The sequence below is a fragment of the Castor canadensis genome, chromosome 2 (assembly GCF_047511655.1).
Source record: "Castor canadensis chromosome 2, mCasCan1.hap1v2, whole genome shotgun sequence".
NCBI lineage: Eukaryota > Metazoa > Chordata > Mammalia > Rodentia > Castoridae > Castor > Castor canadensis.
The window spans coordinates 95,440,494-95,464,197 of record NC_133387.1 but is presented as its reverse complement, the minus strand read 5'-3'; the positions used below and the strand labels follow the sequence as shown (position 1 = coordinate 95,464,197).

Genomic DNA, 23,704 nt, shown 5'->3' with positions numbered 1-23,704 from the left:
ACTTACCAGAAGTTTCTCAAAATTAATTATTGGTTATTATATTCATTTTTTATCTTTTCTATAACAAATTACCATAAACTTGGCAGCTCCAAACAACAGAAGTTTATTCTCTCAAGACTCTGGAGACCAGAGATTCAAAATCAGCAGGACTGGATGGAAGTCAAGGTAGCAGCAGGGCCACCCTCCTTCTCGAGCCTCTGGCCTCTCCCCACAAGCTTGGGTGGCTTCTGGCATCCCATAACTTGTGGCTGCACTCTCCAGTCTCTTCCTCTCTGATCACTTTGCCCCTTTCTCTGCTATGGTCAAACTTCCCTCTGCCTCCCTCTTATTAGGATATAGGCAATGATCTGGGATAATTTTCCCATCTCAAGATCTTTAATTTAATCACATTTGCATGCTCCTATTTCTCTCTCTGTCTCTTTCCTGTATTAGGATTAGGTTCTGGATTGGGGCTCAGAACTCTTTTGTTAAAAAACAGTTCTTCTTTGAGGAGGGGGCATTATTCAACCTACTACAGTTATTGGATTTTTTTTTTTTTTGAACTTTGAAGATTGTTCCAGCCTTGGAGGATTTTTAGCATTGTGAATTCTTTCTTGTTGATTCTAGGATCCTGCTAATGCCTGGGTTCCTTCTTACTTCTTTATCCCCCCTCTATTAACCCAAGCCTCCTTCGTTCCTGCTCATCCTTGATGCTAGACAGCTGTAAGGCTCCCTCGGGCTCATCCCTAGGACTCCTGTTCATACACTAAGGACTACAAGTTCAAGGGCACGTCGCAGTGTTATGTTCATCTCTTCCCTAAGAGGGCTTATTTCACTTGGGTGTTAGACACAGTCTCCTCTCAGTTTAGTTGGCCTGGAGCTGTTTAGTTGATCATTACAACATATGTAACGCTCCACTCTCCTGGCTCTTCACTTGTTTCTCTGGCGGTTTCTAGCTAAACGATTGTTTTATCTACAAGAGCAATAGCACTGTCTCTCCCTTTCCCAGCACTCATACTTACTGTCTTGGCAATCGTGTTAGTAAGGAAAAATGAAAACTTCACAAATCACACGTTCCCCCAAAAGTCCCAAGTCTGGGCTTTGTTTTTGCATGCTATGTGGTTGTTATCTATTTGTCATCCATCCAAGAAACCAGGGCGCCCCCTGACACTGTGGGACTGAGAGTGCTGCTGGAAATCTTGCTGATTCTGCAGTGGGTGCTGGGATTGGCTATCGATTTCCTACTCACTCACCTTCACTTTGGTGAGCAGCACCATTTGTTTTACAAGTCAATGGTCTGGTCCCCAGTCATGGGATAGCTTCTGAGAATAGGCAAGCAGGAAATCCATTGGCAAATCCATTCCAGGCTCTTGTCACCTTGACTTCCTTTGCAAACCTTGTCACCATCTGTGCAGAAACTTCCTTTATTTCTTCACTTCTAGACTCAGGGTGATCCAATGTAAAGAACCTGAGACTTGACATTGAACGAGCAGAGATTCCTGTCCTAGGTCTTCTACTTAGAGACACAGTTTTGTCCAAATTACATAATCCAGTTGATCTTCAGTTTCCCAGTTAGGGAAATGGACCCAATAAAATAATTTCAAATGTAAAGCCACTGCAATTCCTGGCACTTGGAAACATCTCTGCATACATTCTTCCTTTTATCTGTGCTCACTCTCAAGTCTTGTGTTTACTCTGGATTTTTCTCCATGAAATTCAAAGACCTCCTTTTACACTATACTTAGCTACATTGTGTAGCTAATTGGTATTTCCATTGATTAAGCCAGATACTATGGCAAGACCCTTACATGCATTTTCTCATTTAATCCATTTTTTTTAAAGAAACAAAATATAGACCCAGTCAAAGCCCCATTTGTACTCCTGTCCAATCTCATCTCTCTTGCTCAAACAGTTTACAGAATTTTTAAACTGACAAGGGTCATTTATGGTCATTAAAAAAAAATTCCGGGTGCATGACTATGAACAATACAGAGTGGACAAGGTAATAGTGTTTGTGATTTTCAAGTTCACACAAATGCTATTGTATTATGCACGCCCTTTTCTAATTTGGTCTTTCGACTTTGGTGAACTTTAGAGATTGGAATAAAAACACTGCTGTTGAAGTGGGGGTGTAGATCAGCAGTAGAGCACTTGCCTTGTGTGTGTGAGGTCCTGGGTTCCATCCCCAGAACCACAAAACAAAACCAAAACTCCACACTGCTGTTTATCTATTCCTCTTTATTGACAGGACAATTTAGCCTGCTTCCAAATATACACTCTGCAATGACTATTCTGTGTATGTTTTCCTGTTCCTTGATTATTGTCCTTTTTAAAACAAATACTTAAGAGATGCACTACCCGGGCACATTTTAAAGGCCTTTGTTAAGTACTATCAAGTGTTACTGCATCTCCACCATCATCATCTATGGTCCCTCTAGCAGGGTCTGAGAATGTCCATTTCTCTACATCATCACCAGCATTGAATACTCTTATTCATTTTCATGTTTGCTGATTGAAACAAAATACAAACCAAAACCTAACATTTCATCTTGTGTTTGCTGAGTAATAGGACTGAATATCTTTCTTTATACTCATTAGGCATTTGTTGTTTGGTCTTTTTCATTGCTTATTCATGCTTGCTCTATTGTCTTTTTCTTCTACATATTTTGCATATATGTTTCCCAATGTGCCATTAAGTTTTTGGTTTTGTGGTGATTTTTTTGCCATGCAGAACTTTTAACTTTTTATATAGTCAAATAGTGAAATCTATCAATATTTTCAACTGGAACTTTTTTTTAACCATTAACTTCTGGTCAATTCAACCCTGCAATTCTACCTGTCATGTGAAAGGCACCATGGGTTACCAATAACAATTAATTATCGCTTCAGGAGAAACTTGAAATTTAGTGGTAGGACAAGAGACTCAGATAAAACTATTGTCAATAATGCAAGCTGTCCATGATGAGTGTCAAATCCTTGGCACAAAAAATAGGTGATTTCACTTTGGCTGTCAGGAAACTGAGAGCAAAGATCACAGTGGATGTTGAATCACTGCAAACAGATTAGTTTAGATGACTCATGGAAATACAGGATATGAGAGCTGGAATAGACCGGGGACACACCTCATATCCATTCCTCCCTTTAGAACAGAAATGCTTATCTTCAGAGTTGACTGAGTTCCTATAACAATGGCCTGCCCACATGTGCAGCAGCAGTCCAGCCCTTCCAAGTGCTTTCTGAGGTGCTCTCCAAAGTGCAGAAGCCATGCCCTTCCTAGGCTCTTTCTGCTGTGTCCCCAGCTCTGGAAGCAGCTGCTACTCCAGCCACAAGAATCCTTTTGCATCCCAGCAACATCAGCACCAGAGTCCTGATTGCTTGGGAGGGGGTTGTTGCTGCCTGGCTCTGTACACTACAAACTGACAAAAATAAAGGTGATAGATTGACCCTTGCCTGGTGTTCACCCTGGCCCCCCATGGGGCTGCTAGGTCTTGTGCTGGTGGAGTGAGTTTTCCATGCAGAACATTGTATCTGATCTGAAAACTCCGTATTTACCAGGATCCTAGTGTCTTCCTTCTTTATTTCTTACAACTATATAGCAACTGCTTTATACTCATATAATGTCCTTGTCATTGTTAAATTATTTGTCTCTAATACAAGCCTCTAAAGCCCAGGATCCCAGAGTTCTCCTCTTTAAGGTCAATGGCAGAGCCTGCTAAGTGGTGAGTTAGCTTGGTAGTTCCAAGAGTGTCACCTTCTTTTTTTCCCCTTCTTTTCCTCTTCCTTCATCTTTGTCTCCTTTCTTTTTATTTAGAAATAACTCTAGTTGTAATGATAAGTTACAATATATCGGTAAGTTGTAACAATAATATAGAGAGGTCTTGTGAGTCCATCACTGTGATCCTTTATCTAGGAAGTAAGAACATTGATTGGCTCAAAACCATCAAGTAATTACAGAACACATTCATATTTCACCAGTTTTTGTATGCACTCATTTTTGTGTTCTTTTGTATGTAATTCTATTATGTCTTATCATGTGCATAGATTCATGTAAGTGCCACCAAATTCCAGAACTGTTCTATCCCCACGAGGGAGTCACCTTGTAGTTGCCACATCCTCCTCTTCTTTTCTATCCACAGGCAACAAGTTCCATGACCTCCATCTCTACAATGCTATCCTTTCAAAAATGTTATAACAATGGAATTGTGCAGTGTATAGCTCTTGAGAATGGCCTTTTGTAAAACACAGTGTAATGTCCTTGGTACCCTCCCAAGTTGCTGCCTGAATCAATAGTCTGTTCCTTTTTGTAGCTCGGTAGCAATTCACAATTTGTATTACCATTCAGCTATTGAAGGACACTCGGTGGTTTTCAGGTTTGGGGCCTTATCAATAAAGTTGCTCAAATCACATAACAGGTTGAATAAGTTTAAAGGACTAACAGTCACACAGATGTCTTGGAAATGAGCTCTCTTAATCTTTGAGATGTAATCGTTGTTGTCTTTGTCACTAGGGGACCCCTTTCTGACTGGTAGACTTCAGAGGCTTCCCAAAGGAGTGTCTAGGCAAATGACCTCTCCCAGGTCACCCTTCTGAGATCTACCAATGATTTTCAGATTTGCATGGAAAATCAAGGCTGGTGTTTTCTTTAGAGGTCACCTTTCTGAAAATTCTAACCATAATAATTTATCACTTGCCAAATTCACTCTTATTTGGGGGCCATTATACATCTTTACCTTATTTTATTGTCTTCCAATCACGTATCACTGTAGAAAAACATGATCTTCTTCACTTGCTCTCTTGCTTGTCACTGCCCCAAGAGAGCTCTGTAAGGAGCTGGACATCGCCTTGCTCTCTTCTAGTCCCTTGTTTATAATTTGAGGGCCAGATGTGGAACAGGTGCATCATAGATATTTGCGAATGAATGCATGAGTGAATTAGGTCTTCAATACATTAGAGACTCTAAAAGCTCTTCCCAAAGGCTTGGGCAACCCAAATAAGTAGAGAGCGAAAGTAGAGAGAAGTGATTCCAGGGTCTGAATTTAGAGAGCCAGAGTCAGAATCTCATTTGTGTCCCTCACTTGCTCTGAATCTGTAGACAAGTGTTTTAACTTCTTTGTCAAAGTCATCTCATTTGCAATAGCACCTCTCTTGCAGATAATTAGAAAACTCAAGTGATTCAATTTGTGTGATTGCACTTTGTAAGACCCTAAGTCATTATCTATATAAATGTAAAGAAGTTCCCTCCTTGTTCTAGTTATCTTCTTTTTCTTCCTTTCCCTCTCCCTTCTCCATCTACCATCTCATCCCACTACCATAATGATCATCTGCACCTTGGAAGGATAAAAAGCATTCTAAGCCACTGCCGGGTATGCAGTAATGGTGTTCTTGTGACATTCCATCCAGTAGAGGGCAACAGTTCCTACCTGCTGGGTCCAATTTTCTTTAATCATTAAGATGAAATACACACGGCAACTTACAAACACTTGTATTTATTTATTCTGGAAGGAAACACAGGAAGCCACCCTTTGTCTACTTCTGATCAGCCGTCTCCTAGTATTCTTGTTCAATGTCGTGCCTTGTAGCCCAAGTCCCTTTGGTAGGGACCACACTTATTTTCTCCTAAGACAGTACAAACCTCTCAATATTTGGTCACTCTGGCCTTTGGGCCACTTAGAAAAAGTGTTGACATAGAGGACACTGTAGACTCTAGAAGAAAGAAAGGTGCCAACCCCAGAAGAGCCCCCAACTTTCCCACTGAAGCCCTATGCAACTGTAGAAAATTTATTTCACCTTCTTTGGAACCATATCATCCTATGCATTATATAAATTGGGTCATTTTGCCAAGCATGTGCTCTCTATGATGTACCCCCCAGGTCTCCCTAGTGTACTCTTGGAAACAGAGGCCTTCAGCGTACTTTGTATCTTCTGTGACTTTGAACCCTGCTCTTTGGAGTAGTGGGTATTGAGTAGCTGCTCCCTGCTGGAGTCAGAGGATAGAGCAGACACACCAGCAGAGAGATCAAAGCTGCATATCCTCCAAGACACGATCAAGCTTGGGGTACAGACCAGCCCTTGGACTGCATGGTCCATACTCCTGCCCTAGGAACATTTCAGATTCCTGCTGGCTTGGCTGTGGGGCTGGCCACAGCCAAGGACACTGAGCTCTTTGCTTATTCTACCGACAACCCCAGAGAACTGGGCCCTTCCCCTGTGGGTGAAGTCTAAATTTAGCCCTTAAGAAGCTGACTTCCCATTATGCTGGAGAAAAGCTCTTTTCACTGGAATGGGCCCCAGCTTTGATTAAGTGGGAGGATCCACATCTGGGAATACATAAACTTTATTGTCCTTGGATGACAACATGGTTTCCTTGCCTACTGGTTTTCCGCCTTTTAGCCTGGGGTGTGATCTTCTGGGCTTATGATTGTGTTGGCCAGAACAAGTCATTTTGCTGTGGCTGGGGCTCCGAGGGCTGTGCCTAAGCTGGAGTCAACACCTGGGGGTGTTCTCTTGTCCCCATTTCACCTCCTGAGGCCCAGCTCTGTGAGTGACAGACAGTAGGAGTCTGGGTCGCACTGAATGCTCCCGGGAGAATGTGGGGCCCATGTTTGTACCCCTTTGAACCAGATCCCCATATCTAGGAGGCCTGAAGTAACCAGGGCTTCCCTGGGAGGCTTTGGGATGCAAGGTTCTAAGGGACACCTGAGCCCACACTGATGTGAACATGAGACTGGCCAGAGCTGGCACTTGGGCCATTCCTACCCTCTGCCATTTGCATCTTGCGTGAGTAGTTTGGGGAGGTTTTGAGCAAACATTCCTTTAAACTCAGTTCCCCTTTTGGTGCATGTTTAGGGTCCTTTTGACAAATATTTCCTTTGTTGTCCAATGATACAAGCTCTGGTTAACTCATCTATGTAAGAGCTTCTGAAACTTAGGGCAAAGAGCACTGGACTTGGATGCAAAGAGTAGGGTTGCTGGGTGGTCTGGTTTTACTACTTATTAGCTGTATGACATCGGGCAAGCTACCTTCTCCAAGCATCTGGTTCCTTGTCTGGAAAATGGCAATAATAAGACTGCACTCAGCTTTGTTGTCGGCAACGAGTGAGACGTTTTATGTTTTCAAGTGCTTTTTGTCAAAGTAGATTGAATTCTCTATAAACGAATCGTGACTGATAGCATGTGTTCTCTTGAGTTTGATTGGCTCTCTCTGCCCAATGGAAATCTTTGTTCTCTCAAAGAACTACCCCCCCCAAAGGACATGGGAGGGTTGGGGTGGACTTCGTAGATAAGTTAACTTCTGCTTTCTTTGGACCCTTCTGTTTCCGCTTTTGTTTGACCTCGTGAATCTTACTTTGTCTCTTGCAATGATGGTGACAAGGTCTACCTTTGGTACTAATTCAACAGCTGTTTTACTGAATACCCATAAGCAGATTATACTTGTATCTCAGCTTTTAAATTCATGGATACAAAGGTACCCATACCAGATCTTGACAAATGACTTAGTGAGAACACAGAAGGGAAGACTGTAAGCATTTCAATGCTATGGTCATTATCCAACTCTGGCAGGTTTTCCAATCAAAACCTAGAGTCTGGTCATTTTTCCATGCTCTTCTGCACAGCCTTCAACATTAGTACTGAAGCAACTTTTCCCACGTAACAGTGATTCATAGACTAGAAAGAAATTAGTCTAAGTTTAAAAGAAATTAGGCACTGGGTGAGGAAAAATTGGACAGATACCCTCTTGCTGTAATTTTCCAGGATGCCCTGGACAGCCCCCAGAAGTTGTCAGGATGGAATGAGCTCAGGAACATTTTACAAGCTAGTAAAACATTGTTTGAGGGGTGATAGATTCTTTGGAATTTATCTGCATGGCTGACGTCACCTTTTCAGCACAGGGAGCCAAACTGTCTCGATGTCTGTGGCCCCTTTCTGGAATTATTTCCCAGTAGTTAAGCCCAAGTGACCCTTCAAGCCACTTCTCTGTCAGAAATTGTTGGTTTGCAGTAAAATGTGCCTATTTCTGGGCCAAAGAAGCTGCTTCTTCAAACTGAAATCGAAGGGAAATTGATGCCTTCTCTAGCCTGATCCTGCCTCCTCTGTAGACCTTCACTGGGACCCTCCAAGCCTCACAGTTGAAATCTTTGTCTCCACAAGTTGTAGTGACTGTTACCCTCCATAGAGGGCCAGCACCCTTTTCTGTCCCCTGCTCAAGGACTGGAAGTGGTCTGCCCCAACAGTAGTCTGAGCAGCTGCCTGCTTTCTCTAGAACACCTTTGCTAGGGTTAACAATGTCATCTTTCCTAAGCTTTCATTTTTGCAAAATAGTGTTCACTATTTTGGAGGAAACGATAGTGGGTCCAGGGAAAAAGGGGAGGAATTAACATCTGTTGAGTACTTACTATGTACTTAAACATTTCAACACACATGATAACGTTAACTCTTGAAAACACTCTGTAAGCTAGGACATTGCAAATCTCATGGTAAGATTTGGGGACTATATAGTGCAAAGTGTCTTTGCAAATTTGTTTTTTGCAAAAATTCTTCTGTTGAAATCTTAACACCCAAAGTGATGGCATAGGAGCTAGGGTTGAGGGAAAGTGTTTATGTAGCAAAGACAAAGCCTTCATGAATGGGATTACTGCCCTGGTAAAACTCTCAGAGGACTAGCTCACCCCTCCTACCAAGTGCTGATGCAGCAAAAAGGTGCCCTCACCAGGCACAGAATCTGCTGGAGCTTTGTTATTGAACTTCCCAGCTTCCAGAACTGTGAGAAGTAAGTTTCTGCTGTTTATAATCTACTTGGTTTATGGTATTTTGTTATAGCCACTGGAATAGGCTAAGTCATGTGGCTTTTTGTTTGTTTGTTTGATTGGGAGTTGGCATCTTCATAGAGGGGATTGCCATCTTGTGCTGGAAGGATGAAAACAATGCTGCCAATGTCACAGGGACCCATTTGAGACCTTGTTTGATAGATCCAGTCCCATCTAGAGGTCACCCTAAGGCAACTCAATAGCACAAAAGCATGGTGGGCTCTGGGCAAACTACTCCCAACCTCTACCCTGTTGCTCTCAAGGTCGGCATTCCTTGCCTTAAGACATTGTGACTCTTGAGAGATTAGCTGCTCTGAGAAGCCTCTAGATTCCCAGTGCTGGGGGCCAGTATTGTTCCAAAATCTTCAGGCTGCCCAGACCAGCTTGGGAAACAGTGCTGCCTTCCAGCTGGCCAGCCCCTGGGTGACTCATCAGGCCATGGAGCCTAAGCGTCAGCATGCCTTCCTGCGCTGCTGCCTTGTGTGCCATGGCTGCATGATGGCAGAGACGGGTTCCTGACCCAGTGGCTGCTGGTGCCCAACAACCCCAAGAAGGAGCATGCCTGAGGCGATGAGCTCAGCTGTCCCTCCTCCCATAGGACCCCTGCTCCCCTTTCCTGCCTGAGGTTAGCCTCATGGTAAGGGCAGTGGGAGAGGGTTCCTTTGTTCAGAAACCTGACACTGAGCTGAGAGGCAAGGGCTATGCAGTCCCCTTTCACTCAGTGACAGACAGCTAATGGTGAGGTGGTAAGCTCAAACAGCTCCTGCAGTCCTCGGAAAAGGCCTGCCACTTTCTGACCCAGTGTTGACCTTAAGATGGTGGCAGCTACTCCCCTGCCATTTGCGCCTAAAGACAGAGAGCGGGACAGATGATGCCATGGCACTTTTTGAAGTGTTGAAGTGAAGTTTTGACAAATTCCAAGGAACATCGAAGTTCAGAACAACAGTCAATACATCATAGCCTGTCACCAGGGCCCCCACCCTGATTATCACATTAAGTCAGCCAGTGGGCACAGTTCAGCCACTGGAACTTACCGTTTCTCCTTCTAGAGTTAAGAAAATACAGCAGTGGTTACATTCTTAAATCTGTGCTCTCTGTTCTTCATTCAGCAGCCGAGCCTTTCATTACACACACACACACAGAGAGAAGGCTGCTAAAGAACACCAGGTAGTTAAGATTTTGTAGTGCAGTAAAATACAACACAAAATTGGATGCAATTTTTTTCCTGGGACTGGAGATGAAACCCAGGGCTTCCACACATACTAGGCAAGCACACAGTAGGCCACTGAGCTGAGTTGGATTCTAATTGTAGCTCTGCCATTTAATGGCTTGATATCTTTTACATGTTAGTTATCACTTCTGGCTTTTAATTTTTTCAGGTTATTTTACAACACCACCTCTATTTCCAAAATTGTGAGAATTCTTTGGTAGAGTGGCTCAACATTAGTGCTTGCCTGGTAACCATGGACTGCATTTGCAAATCATAAAGTTTTGTATTTACGTTTTAGTGTGTTTATGGTATGCCCCTTTTGGGATATCAGAAAGATAAAACATTTTTTTCTATTCAAGGTTTGCTGAGAAGTGCTGAGGGTGCTGTGTGGAGGGGTGTCGTGGCTGGAGTTTTGGGTTATAGAGGAAATATTTGCTGGGTTGGTATTTCCTGGGGTAAATTCTCACTGGGGGTGGGAACGGAAGGTAATTTCAGAAAGAGCTTGTGCTGATCTTTAGAAATGTTTCTTCCAAACTCTGAAGCATCCAAAGAAAGCAGAGTTATCTGGCAGAATGTCCCAGAAAGATATCAGGCATGTGAATTCTACACCACATGGTAGGGCATAAGAAATGTCACATTTCTTTTATTACTTTAAATTAAATTTGATATGTTATTATAGTCATCCTGCCAGGGTGGTGGGAAATTCAGACTCAGAACCGCCCCCTCCCCAAATACCCTCTTTCTCCCACTTTCTGGGAACATCCATCCAGATGATTCAGGTAGGGCTCTTTAGGTCTCTTGTCATATGGTCACTACTAGTGTGCGCTACCATGTCTTGGCAAAGCTTTGTCACAGCTGTGACCTGGCACCTCCCCAAAGGGTTGCCAGGGTGGTAAAACTTCTACATCCCCCTCCAGTCCTGAAGAAGGCTCTAGAATCCTTTGCAGGCTCCCTTCTCCAACACTTTTGTCTCTTTCTCCATCTTTTGGAGAAGATAAACAGTAATCTACCCTTAGAAACACAAAGATGGCCTCCTGAGGGTGGGGAAGATAAATTATCTAAATTAACTAGAATGAACCAATTCTGTTACCCAGAGGGATGAAGAGATAGCAGTGGAGAATTTGGGTACTGAATGAGGGAAGCCCAGGGGAGGGATATAAATAATCGCATGCAAAGGTGGACAAGAGTCTGGTACTTATAAAATGCCATTGCCTTCCTTCCTCCCACTTTTAGCTTTGCAAGGTAAATGGATAAGCAGAGGCAGAACTGCTTTGTTGAGCCTCAGAAGCAGCAGAAACCACCATCTGCCAATCACAAGGTGCTGATCTCTTTGTGCTGAAGGATGATCTGATTTGACTGTCATCCTGCAAGGTGGGTGGGGCAGCCCTTATCCCCCTTTTACAGATAAGGAAGCTGAGGTTCAGATTGTTTACAAGATCTGCTCAGTTACAAAGCTGAGGAGTGGCAGAGTAACAAGACTAGCATCCAGGTCTCTTGATTTTTTTTTTTCTTCATGACCCTTCAGCTTTGATGGGTGTTTACATTAGGGGTTGGCGCCACTCATCAGTGACCTGTGATGTTTGCTTTTTGCTAAAGAGGAGGATGGATTAACAGCTAGTGCTCTGGCATCCTGGAAACTTGCTGATAGATTTTTGTCTAACCTTTGCACAGCATCAGCTGAGTTTTGCTACTTTCAGGATGAGAAGCTCGAAGCAAAACACATTTCTTATGAGAGAATATGCTCTGGACTTGAATTCATATCTGATGGGTCCCCGAAGACTAGGTTGTGACATTTTAGACATGATGCTAATTCTATGTGCATTCAACAGGACTGACTACCTTACTGGCGGGAGTGATTTTATAAAATTAATTCAAGTCTCAAAGAATAATTGCAGGAAATGGATTTCTGACTACTTAGAAATGACTCATTGCAGGACTATTTGAAAACTATATATTATTTTTTATCAGTAAACAGAGTTGCCTATAGTCAATGTTATCTCTTCACATCCAGGAATTCTAAGATCCGGTTACCCATTTCCTGCAAAGCTGGGGAAGAGAAAATCCAGGGAACTCTGCAAAGCCCACACCTCCCCCAAACCCCACTGCAACTGATAACGCCACACCCTCCTTTGCAAAACAACAGAGGGGCAGATAAGCTGGGAATTTTTTTTTATCCCATTTCCAATGATTGCCACAGCTGGTGAGATACCAGGCTCAGAGAGGCTCCTTGACCAGAGTTTCATTGTCTGGAATAAAACAGGAAAGTTAAGGAGAGCCTATCCTAGAGAGCTTTGTCAGGATGGGAGCTTCTGAATATTTAAATGGAAACAAAGGATGACTGAGAGCCATTCAGTCATTTTGCAGTTAAGCATCAGGACTGTATATAAAGTATCAAGTACAGGATCCACTTTTCATTAGCTGGCATTTGTCTTCATCAGGTGAAGCAGGAAACTGAAACTCTACCTGCACCAGCCAGCTGCTCTCAGACAGGTATTCACTGCATGAGCACTGGGTCCCCTAAAGGCTACCAAATGCCTTTCCATCACAGAGCAGGGCTTCCAGTTGGAGAGCAGTGGTCCTGGCCAGTGCAGGCAGCTCCCAGGCTCACTTCATGAAGGTGGTCCAGGTCTGTCTTTGTCTCCCAAACACTCCTTGGATTTGACACTTCCTGAGAATGCAGGGTTTGTCCCCTTTGTGTGCCACACTTTGGATGCAGCTTTTCCCATGAAGAAGACAATGGATTTTCTGGGAAGCCTGGGACTGGCATGGAGGAGGGATTTGAAGGTTGGGAAAGAGTGCAAGGCTTGCAGGAAGGGAAACTGTGTGGTGAGTTAGGGTTCAGGTGTACCTGGGGCTGACTGGTGGAGCAAGTCTGCCAAGAACCAGCCCAGGGAGGGAGGAGACAAGGGACCTTAGAAAGGTCATCTGGGGATGGATCCCAGAGTTTTCAATGCTGGCCTTAGGACTCTGAAATATAACTATTTGCCTTTGCCATTCTCACTGTGATCCGAGGACAACTAGCATTCTTGGAGCTGAGAACTTGTTGGAAGTGCAGAAGCATGCACCCATCCCCGACTGACTGATTCACAATCCATACTTTATTGGCTCCCCCAAGTGAAGATTCGTGTTGTGAATCATATGATGCTCTAGACTAGGAAGAAGGAAGGAAGATTTCTGAGTTGGAGTAACGTGATGGGGGAAATTTGGCAAAAAGCCCTGGACTGATTAGTGAACACTCAGGAGCCCATGGTGACAGCTCAGGTGAGTTGTGAGAGTGAGTCGCAGATTGGAGAGCTAGGATCCCCCCATCCCCCAAAACACAAGCAACGCCACCAGCCTCTACCTCAGGAGACAGGAATCTTGGTGATCAGCCTAGACATAGTGTGCTTGTGCTTGGGAAATGGACATTGGGATCTGTGTTTTTTTGAAGTCAGATTTCCTTGCTGTGGTTTACATGCCTGACCCCCACCCCCAAGTTCTTGCTCTGGTGGCTGCAGGGAGCCTAAATAGCACTGAGCGCTGCTGCCACACAAACACGCTCCAGCTCCTGGTGGAGCCAGAACTTCTGGGAAAGACATTTCAGAAGTTTCCTGTGGCTGCAACAAATTGCTCGGGTCTGCACTGCAGCACTGCTGTGACTTGCCTTTCTCCATCTCAGGGCAGCCAGCTCCTGAAACTGGAAACTCCCCCTTGGACCCCCACAAGCTCTGCTTCAAGGGGGCATGAGGAGGACTGCAAATGTCTGCAATTCCTGATGAAGTATGGTGGCTCTGGCCAATGAGTAGGACAAACTGGGTTTCTTGTGCCTCCTGACTAGAGAAGGAGGTGGGGGTTTCTTCCATAGAAATGGAGAGGAATAAAGCAGGCAGTGAGTGAGCTAGTTCGGACCTGATTAGCCTTGTATCTTCAGGTAGAAAGAGAGAAGCTAGGACCATGCAGACATTTCTTTCTACTGGAAGATTCTAGGGCCTTCAATTTTAGAAGGTTACATGATATACTGAAAAGGACATGACTTGAATGGTTACTTAATGCCTGCCTTTTCCAGACACTACTTTGTGACTTTAGCAGGGTAACCAACCTCTCTGAGCTTAGTCTCTTTGTTAAAATGAGATAATCCTAGCTTCTGGATTGTTGTGAGACCCTGAGTGTTCTACCTGGTGCAGGGAAGGCTAACCAGTGTTAGTTTCCTTACTGGTCCCTTCCCTGAAGTTGCTATCCCTTCTGGGTTCTTGTGTGTTAGTTTCCTTACTGGTCCCTTCCCTGAAGTTGCTATCCCTTCTGGGTTCTTGCAAAGAAACCTGAATTTAATAGCTCCTGCCTGGAAATCTGGATCAATTGGAAGGTAAGTCCTGAATTTGAAAGCTACATTTAAAAATATCTAACTACTTGCTGAAACTTGTTTCTGAAAATGAAGTCATTTGGGGACCTGCTTCAACGAACAGTGTAATTAGGGCACTAGTTATATGATAGCAAATAAATATAATTAAAAGCAGTTTGTTCTGGTGTCTGCTGTTTAGAGGTTACCCACTGCATTCTTGGTTTTACTCTTAGCTTGCCAAGCAAACCAAAATTTGGTGAGTTCAGAAGCTGACCTCTGATTGGTCCCATTTATTCTAGGTATAGTCTTATATAATGGGTCCCGAATCAATGTATTTTCAGCTCTTTGCTCCAAGGAAACTAAGAGGTTATCAACGTTGTAGAAAGCCTTCCATAAAATGTTCCTCTAATACATACCTTGGCACATACGAACCTCCTTGAATGGTCAAACACACCTTTTTCCAGGACCTTAAAAAACTTGGGTTTTTTTTTGTTTGTTTGTTTCTTACCCAAACACAGTGTACCTCACTCCCCATTTTTCCTGGGAGACTGTGGTCATACAGGGAGGCCTTGGAGGTCTCTGGGATAAAGCAACTTGTAAAACAACTGTTAGGGGGTGGGTTCCAAATCTGACTTAATCAACATTTCTCCAGATCCGTAGGCCAATAAAACTGCTTGCTCTATTATCGCAGCTCTGCTGGCTGATTTATTTCTCTCACTCTGCTGAAGCTGTCGCTGCTCAAAGCAGTTCATTTGTCAGGTCCAGAGAATTACAATTCACAGGACCACTCACTAGTGCTATCTCAGTTTATAAATTTCACGAAGTACAGTTTATTGCGGTGCACCCCACCAAGCCTCACATTAATAAATCGTGGCTCATCTGCAGAAGCACGTGTATATGGCTCCCTGGGATACAGGCGTACAGCCCTCAAGCTTCTGCTGGCTGCATGTGGCCTGCAAGCAACAGAACAGTTGCCTGAAGCAAGTCCCAGTCAGGTTCCAGCCACCTCCCTTGGATTTGCCCTTTATTGCAATGGCTGTCTGCATGCCCAAATTTTTTGCTTTTACCTCCACAGGGATACAGTGTAAAGGAGACCAGACATCATCTCCGTATGTTTGTGTTGTGATGGGGAGGGTTCTTTCCAAAAAAAGGGGTGCACATTCTTTCCAAAATGTGCAGACTTTTGCCTTATAGATTTCTTCAGTTTGCAGGCACACACAGTCACATGAACAATGCAAACCTTTCTTTTGCCTATTCTTCTTTCCCAGAAACTGGATCCTCAGCTCCAGTCTTCTGCAAGTCCTGAGGGTGTCTCATGTGTTCTCAGAAGCTAGTCTAGTCCATCCATTTGGCTCATAGACATCTTCCTTTCCTTTCCATTTTCCCTTGCTCTGCCGTGTATTTTGCTTCCACACAGCACTTTGTAACCTTGATCAGGTCTCCTGAGTTCATTGGGCACCATCAGTGGTTACTGAACACCTGCTGGGTATATCTGATTCCCATCGGACATGTCATGATTTTCACTATCCCTCAGTCTACCCTTGACCCTCGAGTTCCTGTTATTCACTAAATTGTGTTCTTCAGAATTTGGTTGTGAAGTCCTAATTCCTAATACCTTGGAATATGACTGTATTTGGAGACAGAGTTTTAGAGGTGGTAATTAAGGTTAACCAATTTCATTAGGATGGGCTTTAATCCAATATAACTAGTGTTCTTACAAGGAGAGGAAATTGAGACAAAGGCAGGCACAGAGAAGAGACCATGGGAAGACACAGGGAGAAGATATCCATCTACAAGCCAAGGAGTGAGGCCTTGGAAGAAAACAGCTCTACCTTGCAAGACGTCTGCACCCTGAGCTCAGACTTCTGACCTCCAAAACTGTGAGAAAATAAATTTCAACGGTTTTAACCAAACAGTTTGGAGTTAGTCTTTGTTATACAGACATAAAAAACTAATATAGTCCCTATAAGCTTTCATGGTGATCAAACTGGATACCAGTCAATGTCAAGTCTGGGACAAGAGCTTATGGTTTCTGTTGATGTTCTGCAATGCTACAGGAACCCCCAAACCTTGCCCAGGTGTCCTTCAGTGTTTGGGGGAACAGTCCATCCCAATCGCTCATCACCTCCTTCTCTAGACTTGTCTCCCTTCCTTCCCCTATCATGCTGTGCTATAATCATATTTGTCACCATTCCCAGAAGTGGGGAACTTTGCACTTGAATGTAGAGGTAGTGGTGGTGCTGGGATGACCCAGGGGAACTTGGAATTACAATGATCCATGAGGGAGACACAGATATGGTCAGCAATGCCACTGCAGGAGCAAAGAAATGCCTAGCTGCTCCCTTCCTCCCACCCTTAGTCTCCCTGCACAGCCTCTCATTGGCTGAGCCCAGCTGGAGCCCAGGGGAATCTGGGAAGCACAGCCTACATTATCTACCCCTGTCACAGACCAGACAGGAAAGGGTAGGGGAATGGATCTGGGGATAACGGACCCAGGAATGGTGCTCCTTTTGTGGCTCTGTTAGTGTCTTGTGTCTGCTACAATGAATTATTACAAAGTGGGAGGCCTAAAACAACAGAAATTTATGTGGTGAGGCCACATTCCCATTAAAGGCTCTAGGGGAGGAGCCTTCCTTGAATTGTTCAGGCTCTGCTGGCTCCTCCATCTTTACATGGCCCTCGCCTGTTCTCCATGTGACATTTGTCATTGGATTTATCCAGGATGATCTTATCTCAAGATCCATAACTCAGTGACATCTTCAAAGACACCTTTTCCAGGTAAGGCCATATTCATAGGTTCTAGGGGCTAGGATATAGGCACACTGTTTTGGGGGCCATCATTCTATCCATTCCAATCGCCTTAATTTTACTCAAGTTATTCCTTCAAACTGGAGTGTCCCCAACCCTTCTCCACCTGGAAAACCCCATCAAGTCTCCCTTCAGGTGTCACTTTCACTTTGAACTCCTGCCTGAACCACACTGTCAGACAGACGTGCAATAACTTCTGGGCTCTGTAGTCTTCGTTGTGTGCAGATAGGCTGGTCCTCTGAGACCACAAGCTACCAACAGCAGAATGTGGCCTGTGTCCTCTGCTCCGAGGGCCAACCTCACCTCCAACTCCCTTGCTTGTGAGGGTCAAGGCTTTGTCCTCTCTTCCTGTTTTGAGTGAAGCAGTTTTCTTTACACACTCCTGAGCCTCATGTGGCTTTGCCTTCCATCTGACAAAAGGAACTGCAATTTGCCTCCAGTTTTCTTTGCTTGGAAAACCTCTCTCTCCTGGACCTACTCCACACACAGCTTTCTAAAACAGTTCTTATTCAAGAAGTGCCACCCTTAAAGAAGCCCTGTTAGAAAGGAATAAGGCCAAGATGAGAAGTTTGAGTGGAGCATTTTGTTGTCATAGCATTTCTGGTAGAAGAATTTGATCTATGATTTGGGATTAAAAAATGGGTCTCATCCTTAAAAATTCATTTAAAGCTAAAGCAGGTGCTATTTTACAGTGAGCAACCATCCACTCTGTTCTAGAAGTATTTTCAAAGCTTCCTAAAGTCTTGTAGAGAAATCCCTTAGTTAACTAGAACACTTTGGAAATGGGGAGGGGGGGGCTCTGTTTTTTAAAGTTTGTGGTCACCAAAACCCCTTTTATTTATTTATTTGTTTTTTGACAGTATTGGTGTTTGAACTCAGGGCCTCACACTTGCTAGGTAGGCACTCTTACCACTTGAACCACTCCACCAGCCCTTTTTTGGGTTGGGTATTTTTGAGATAGGGTTTCACAGAACTATTTGCCTAGGGCTGGCTTTGAACCTCAATCCTCCTGATCTCTGCCTCCTGAGTAGTTTAGGATTACAGGCATGAGCTACTGGCACCTGGCTTGTATTTAATTCTTGATGCAGTTTTGCCTCAAGTGCATATCTTTTCTTTTTCAGTAGGCAAAATGCAGCAAATGGGACATGTTTTCTCAGGTCTTGCATTACAGAAAATGCAAGAAAGCCCAGAAAAGAGGTTTGGGCTTTGAGCTGAGTACTCTGACATAACCTTAATAAAGCCCTTTTATCAACTTGTGATTTGGGGATTTTCTTTCTTTCTTTTTCCTCCAAAAGTGTAGCATAGAAAACAATTAAATCAATTAAGGGAAAGCTTCTTTTACTAACTTCTAATTAACTTTGGCTTTGCTTCAAAAGTGCAATGAGTATTTTCCTACTGATAGTTAATTGCATTGACACATAGACAATATGACAAAGAATGCTGTAAAGAAAGATTGGCCACTTTTTTCTGTTTCCTCCTACTTGAGTACACGTAGTGTTAGGTGTGTGTGCATGAGTGAGGGTGACTATGTTGGGGGGTGCAACTGAGTTGACCTCAGGTGAATAAACACTGCCATCAGAAAACCTGGGCTTTCTATGCCTGCCTTTCTTACCCATGCAAGAGCATATAATGTCTATTTTCTCATCCAGAAACAAGAGCTGCTCTTATCTCAACTGCCTTCTGGGATTATGACGGGAATGCCACTAAATGTTTTGAAAATGCTGTGTAGATAAAACCCTGCACAGACTTCCTGTGGCATTACTACGGCACTGAGTCCTGGGAAGAAGAGTTTGTAAAGGACTCCTGCTGGTGACTCTTCTTGGTGCCATTTGACTTCTCACCACCAATGCTGCTTTCCTCATGTCTGGTTTATGGGTCAGGACCATCACCAACAGGTCACGTAAGGACATTGTCCCCAGTCTTTCCCACACTTTCCTCCTGCCTTTTCCTTCTCCAAGCAGCCCTGCCTGGCTAGCCTGCTTCACCTTGGCACATGGCCATTTGTTAGGGTACAGGAAGAAGCTAAACTTTGCTTCTTTCCCCAACATAAAACTGTGATGCCTCCCTTGTGTCAAAAAAAAAAAAAAAAAAAGGATTAGACGCCAGAGAGACACTATATATAGTTTTTCTTTGACGGCCAGAGAAGATAAGTGCCTGAAAAGAGACGGGAATTGTTTGCCTATAAATTGGGTGCCAGAAGGTTTATCACTGAGCTCTGTAGATCATGTCCCATGGAGTAATCAGGAGGAAGAACGGGAGGCTACAATAACAGTTTGATAGAGACTCTGGCCTTCACAATCAAACCCTCCTTGACTTATGTGGCCTGGGTGGGAAGTGCTTATGTTACAAAACAACATGAGGTCTTGCCCCAAGAGTCTTGTGTCTCCTGGGCAGTGGGGCGATCTGTCTGTTGCCAGGGTGATTGGTGTGCCCCTTGACCAGAGGCAATGTCACCTGAGAGGCTGGATGGGATGTGGAGATGGGTGGCAGGTACTTCCTCCTCCAGGGCATGGTTGTGGCCTAGAGTCAGAACCCAGAGGCTGCCAAGAAGGGCAGTAAATGCTGGGGCACAATAATAGTTAGTCAGGGTGTTCCTTGAACCATGGGAGCCATGTTTTCTAGGCCTGAAAGCTGCAGGTGATAAACAATTTCTTCAGTCCTAGTGGCGCCCAGGGTCCCCATGGAGCACCCGGGCTGGCTCCTAGATGTGGCCACTGTGCAGGCTGCAAATCACATTGGTACCTGCTGGGGGACTCGTGGCAACTTCTGTGATCCCCCAATACCTTTCTTGTTGATTGGTGCAGTTCCTGTGGTGCTGTTGTCTGAAAGATGAGGTTCCTCTTCCAGATAGTCCTAGGGATGGAGGAGGGGGCAGGGAAGTGGACAGCGAGCAGTGCTGGCTCAAGCGAGAGACAGGATGACGGAAATGCTCTGCTGGTTGTGTAAATCACCTCCAGGAGCCGTCCCTTCCCTTATCTTGGCAGTGGGTTTGTTTTCTGATAAATCATCCTCATGACCAAATGGATTTGGTCCAGATTAAATGTCTCCTGATCATGTAATTTACTCGTATTATGTCTGATATGTGACTCCAATGGGCTCACCAAGGGACAGACTCCATCCCCAGTAAAATGGACAGTCTGCATTTCCCGTGGGAGCTCAGTGTGAATGACCCCAGGACTGCAGTAAGACAAGATCTGAGGTGGCAGAGAGTAGCCCACAGCAGGCACCTCTTCCAAAGCCTAGTGGTGAGCTCGGTGCTTGAAAACGTCTCTGGTGCTACCCAATGCCTACAAAATGAAGCCACTCTCCCTCTGCTGCAAGACATCAAGGCTTCAGTTTACCTTGTCATTCCTTTACTATGCACCCTTGCAATGCCAAAATTCTCTAGCTTCCTCAAACAGCCTATTTATCTGTGCTCCTTGGCTTTGCTCATGTGAATCCCCTTGGGCTCTGTGTCCTTTCTTTCTGGTGAGCTTCTACTCATCCTTCAAAACCTGATTCAAGGGTGCCCTCATTATAACTTTGGGGCCTTCCATCCTCCTTCCTGTCAGTCTGTGACAGACTATTTCCTTGTCAGTGTTCCTTAGGGAAGGCTGCTGACCCTCGAAGGTAGGCTTATCATCTGGTCAGGATCTGTTTCCCCACTAAACATAGACCCTTCGGGGACTGAAGTGACTTATTCACCTCGATGCATGCAATAATCCGCACATGTCAGATCCTCAGTTTCTTCTGGATTATAATAATGTACTCATAACGTGACAAAACATGCGTCCTACTCACTGAATGGTTACGAAGGTAGAAGTAGATTATTCAAAGAAACGCACGCCCATCCTCTATTGGCTGCCTTGTGTGGTGTAAGGTCTTTACATAGGCTACTTTTGGGGTTCACCATGGCTCTGTGTAGACTTTATTAACACTGGCGTTTTGCAGGTGGGGCTCTGGGGATCAGAGGGACCCTCATGGTAAGGCACTGCCCAAGTAGCAGAGTATGACTTAGGCCGAGCCCCATGTCCCCAGCCAGGCAGGAATGCTCTGCCCATGATACACCATTTGTATGTTGCATATAAGGACATACCCTGTTGTTTTCAGGCCTTGAAGAAAGCTCTACGATTGCTGAAAAAGGCTGCCAAATGCCGTGCCTCTAATTGTATAAGTGATCTTTTCTCTGTCTAGCTTATGTTCCTCGTTACTGCCAATGAGATCTTTTAAAAACATGTCTGATCATGACTCTTCCTCTTGAAAACCTTTGATGGCTCTTCATTCTTTTTTTGTTTTTGACATCAACATTCTTATCAAGAATGTCAAGGGCTTGGTCAGGCAAAATGGGTCATGCCTGTAATCCCAGCTACTTTACAGAGGCAGAGTTAGGAGGATCATGGTCTGAGATCAGTCAGGGCAAAAGAGTGCATCTTTATGTGAAAAATAACTGAAACAAAAAGGTCTGGTAGAGTGGCTTAAGTGGTGGAGTGCTTTCTTAGCAAGTGCAAGGCCCTGAGTTCAAACCCCAGTATCACCAAAGCAAAAACAAACAAACAACAAAAAATTGAAAGAGTTCTTTAGGCCCCTGTGTACTAGCTCTTATAGACCTCCAATTTCTTCTCTTCCTCCAACCTCTGCTGATGTCACCAAAAGGCTAAAACAAGTAGTGTTTCTTCCTGTTTCCCTGCCAGTCAATCAGTGAGCTGTGAATGAATTCTCCTATCTGGAAGAATTTCTCCACCTGCCTTCCTCCTAGGCCTGGCAAACCACTTATTCCTGAACACCTTATAAGGAGTTATTTACTCTGCAAAGATTGATCTGCTCTCTACCTCTGAAAGAAGATTAAGTGTTCCTCATTGTGGTAGGCAGAGCTCATTGCCCAATCCAGATTCCTTCCAGGTCTTTTTTCTCATTTTCTGTATTAGTTATCCATTGCTGTATAACAAATGACCTCCAAACTTAATTAAAACACCAATAATCATTTGTAAATCTCACACTGTTAAAGTTAGGGTTTACTGTTGTCTAAATATTTGTGTTCCCCTAAAATTCATACATCGAAATCCTAACCCTCAGTGTGACAGAATTAGGAGGTGAAGTCTTTGGGAGGTGAGTCATAAGGTTGGAGCCCACGTGAACAGGGCTAGTGCCCTAAAAGAAGAAACTCTGAAGAGTTCTCTTGTACTTTCTGCCAGGTTGGATAGACTAAAAACTCCAGGTGGCTCTTGCTGAGACTTTCTCACCAGGCTACAATCAGGTGACAGATGAGGAGCTCAGCAGTCTGAAGGCTGGTATGGGCAGGTGGCTTGGCTTTTACAGTGGTTGGCACGTCAGAGCTAGTTGTTGGTGCTGCTTCAGTGCCTTTCCAGGCAGGCCTCTCTGTAGAGCTGATAGAGACATGGTGGCTGTTCTGTCCCAAATGTGCTTCCTTACTGATCTCAAATTTTGTTCAGAACAGCAACGTGGCCACTTCAGAAAGGCTCACTCAGGGAGTCCCCAAGATACCATTCTAACTGTGAGATGTAAGGGTAAGTCTACCGTGTGAGCTTCCAGGAGCACTTTTATTTTCCTGGTTAAAAGGAACAGCCTCACTTGGTACACGCCTTCTACCTTCCATCCCTCTCTGCTTTTCGTGTATTGGACTCAAATTTGGCATTTGGATGTCTAAGCAATCATCTCATAGGCATGAAGATGAGATCCACCAGCAAGGAATGGCAGAGGGGAATGGTAGAAGGAGGGTGGGTCTGGGGGCTCCCTGGAGTGTTTGTAGGTCTGCACTTCTTGCTATTTGAGAGAAAATGAGTCCCATTTGGCAATGTCACTGTTGTCAGTTTCCTGTACATACACTTGGACACAATCCTAATCCCAGACACTCCATTATCTTCTCCACCTTCTATTTTAAGACACCACACTGAATTTTCATTAGGAGGGCTTCTCCCAACTCTTCGGTGAGCTAGTTGAGGACAAACAATGGGTCCTTACTTAGCTTTGTACATTTTTTATTACAATCATTATTTTGCATTCACAAGAGACCTATAATGAATTCTTTGAGCTTTGACCTCAGAGAATAAACTCCGTCATTCTCTTGGAGATGAGCAAATCTGGTCTCATCCTGACTTTCTTCCCACCAGCGCCAAGACCTAGGTCAGAGAAGAGAAACATCAAAGGCAGCAGAGCGGGCAGGAGGGGAAGACCTGTTTGATGTGAAAAAAGAGAGAGAGAGAGCTTTCTTGGGTTGACTACAAAGAAGCACTTCTTCTGTGAAAGTGGCTGATGGCTCACCAGGTCATTATTTTTGCCATTCACCTTGCATGGGTCAGAGGACTTGAAGATAGATCCCTGCAGCCAGAGAGTCTGAGCTCTTTGCAAGGATGGCTCCAACTTGTCACTGCTCTCCTCCCCCCTTTCAAGGCCTCTGCCTCAAAGGATAAGGAGAGAAGAGTCAAAGTTGACTCCAGGGTAACAGTGTAACTAGGAGAATGACTGTCATTGAGAGAAATAGGTGGCCAGGGCCAGTGTGCAAGGAACACAGTGGGCTTTCTTCCACCAGCCGAGTGGAGCTGTGCTGTGGGCTGGCAGGGATTTATCTTGGAGAGTTGTCAGGATGGA

General features: G+C 44.3%; 1 long non-coding RNA gene across 3 annotated transcripts in view; it reads left to right on the top strand.

Moving 5' to 3' along the window:
* The first annotated feature begins 16,794 nt into the window (after window positions 1–16,794).
* LOC109675852 (uncharacterized) overlaps window positions 16,795–23,704 on the top strand; it is a 34,749-nt gene continuing 27,839 nt past the window's right edge. For all 3 annotated transcript variants that reach the window (XR_012445280.1, XR_012445279.1, XR_012445278.1), the window contains exon 1: window positions 16,795–17,089. This is a non-coding gene — a long non-coding RNA (uncharacterized lncRNA). The remainder of the gene's footprint in view (window positions 17,090–23,704) is intronic.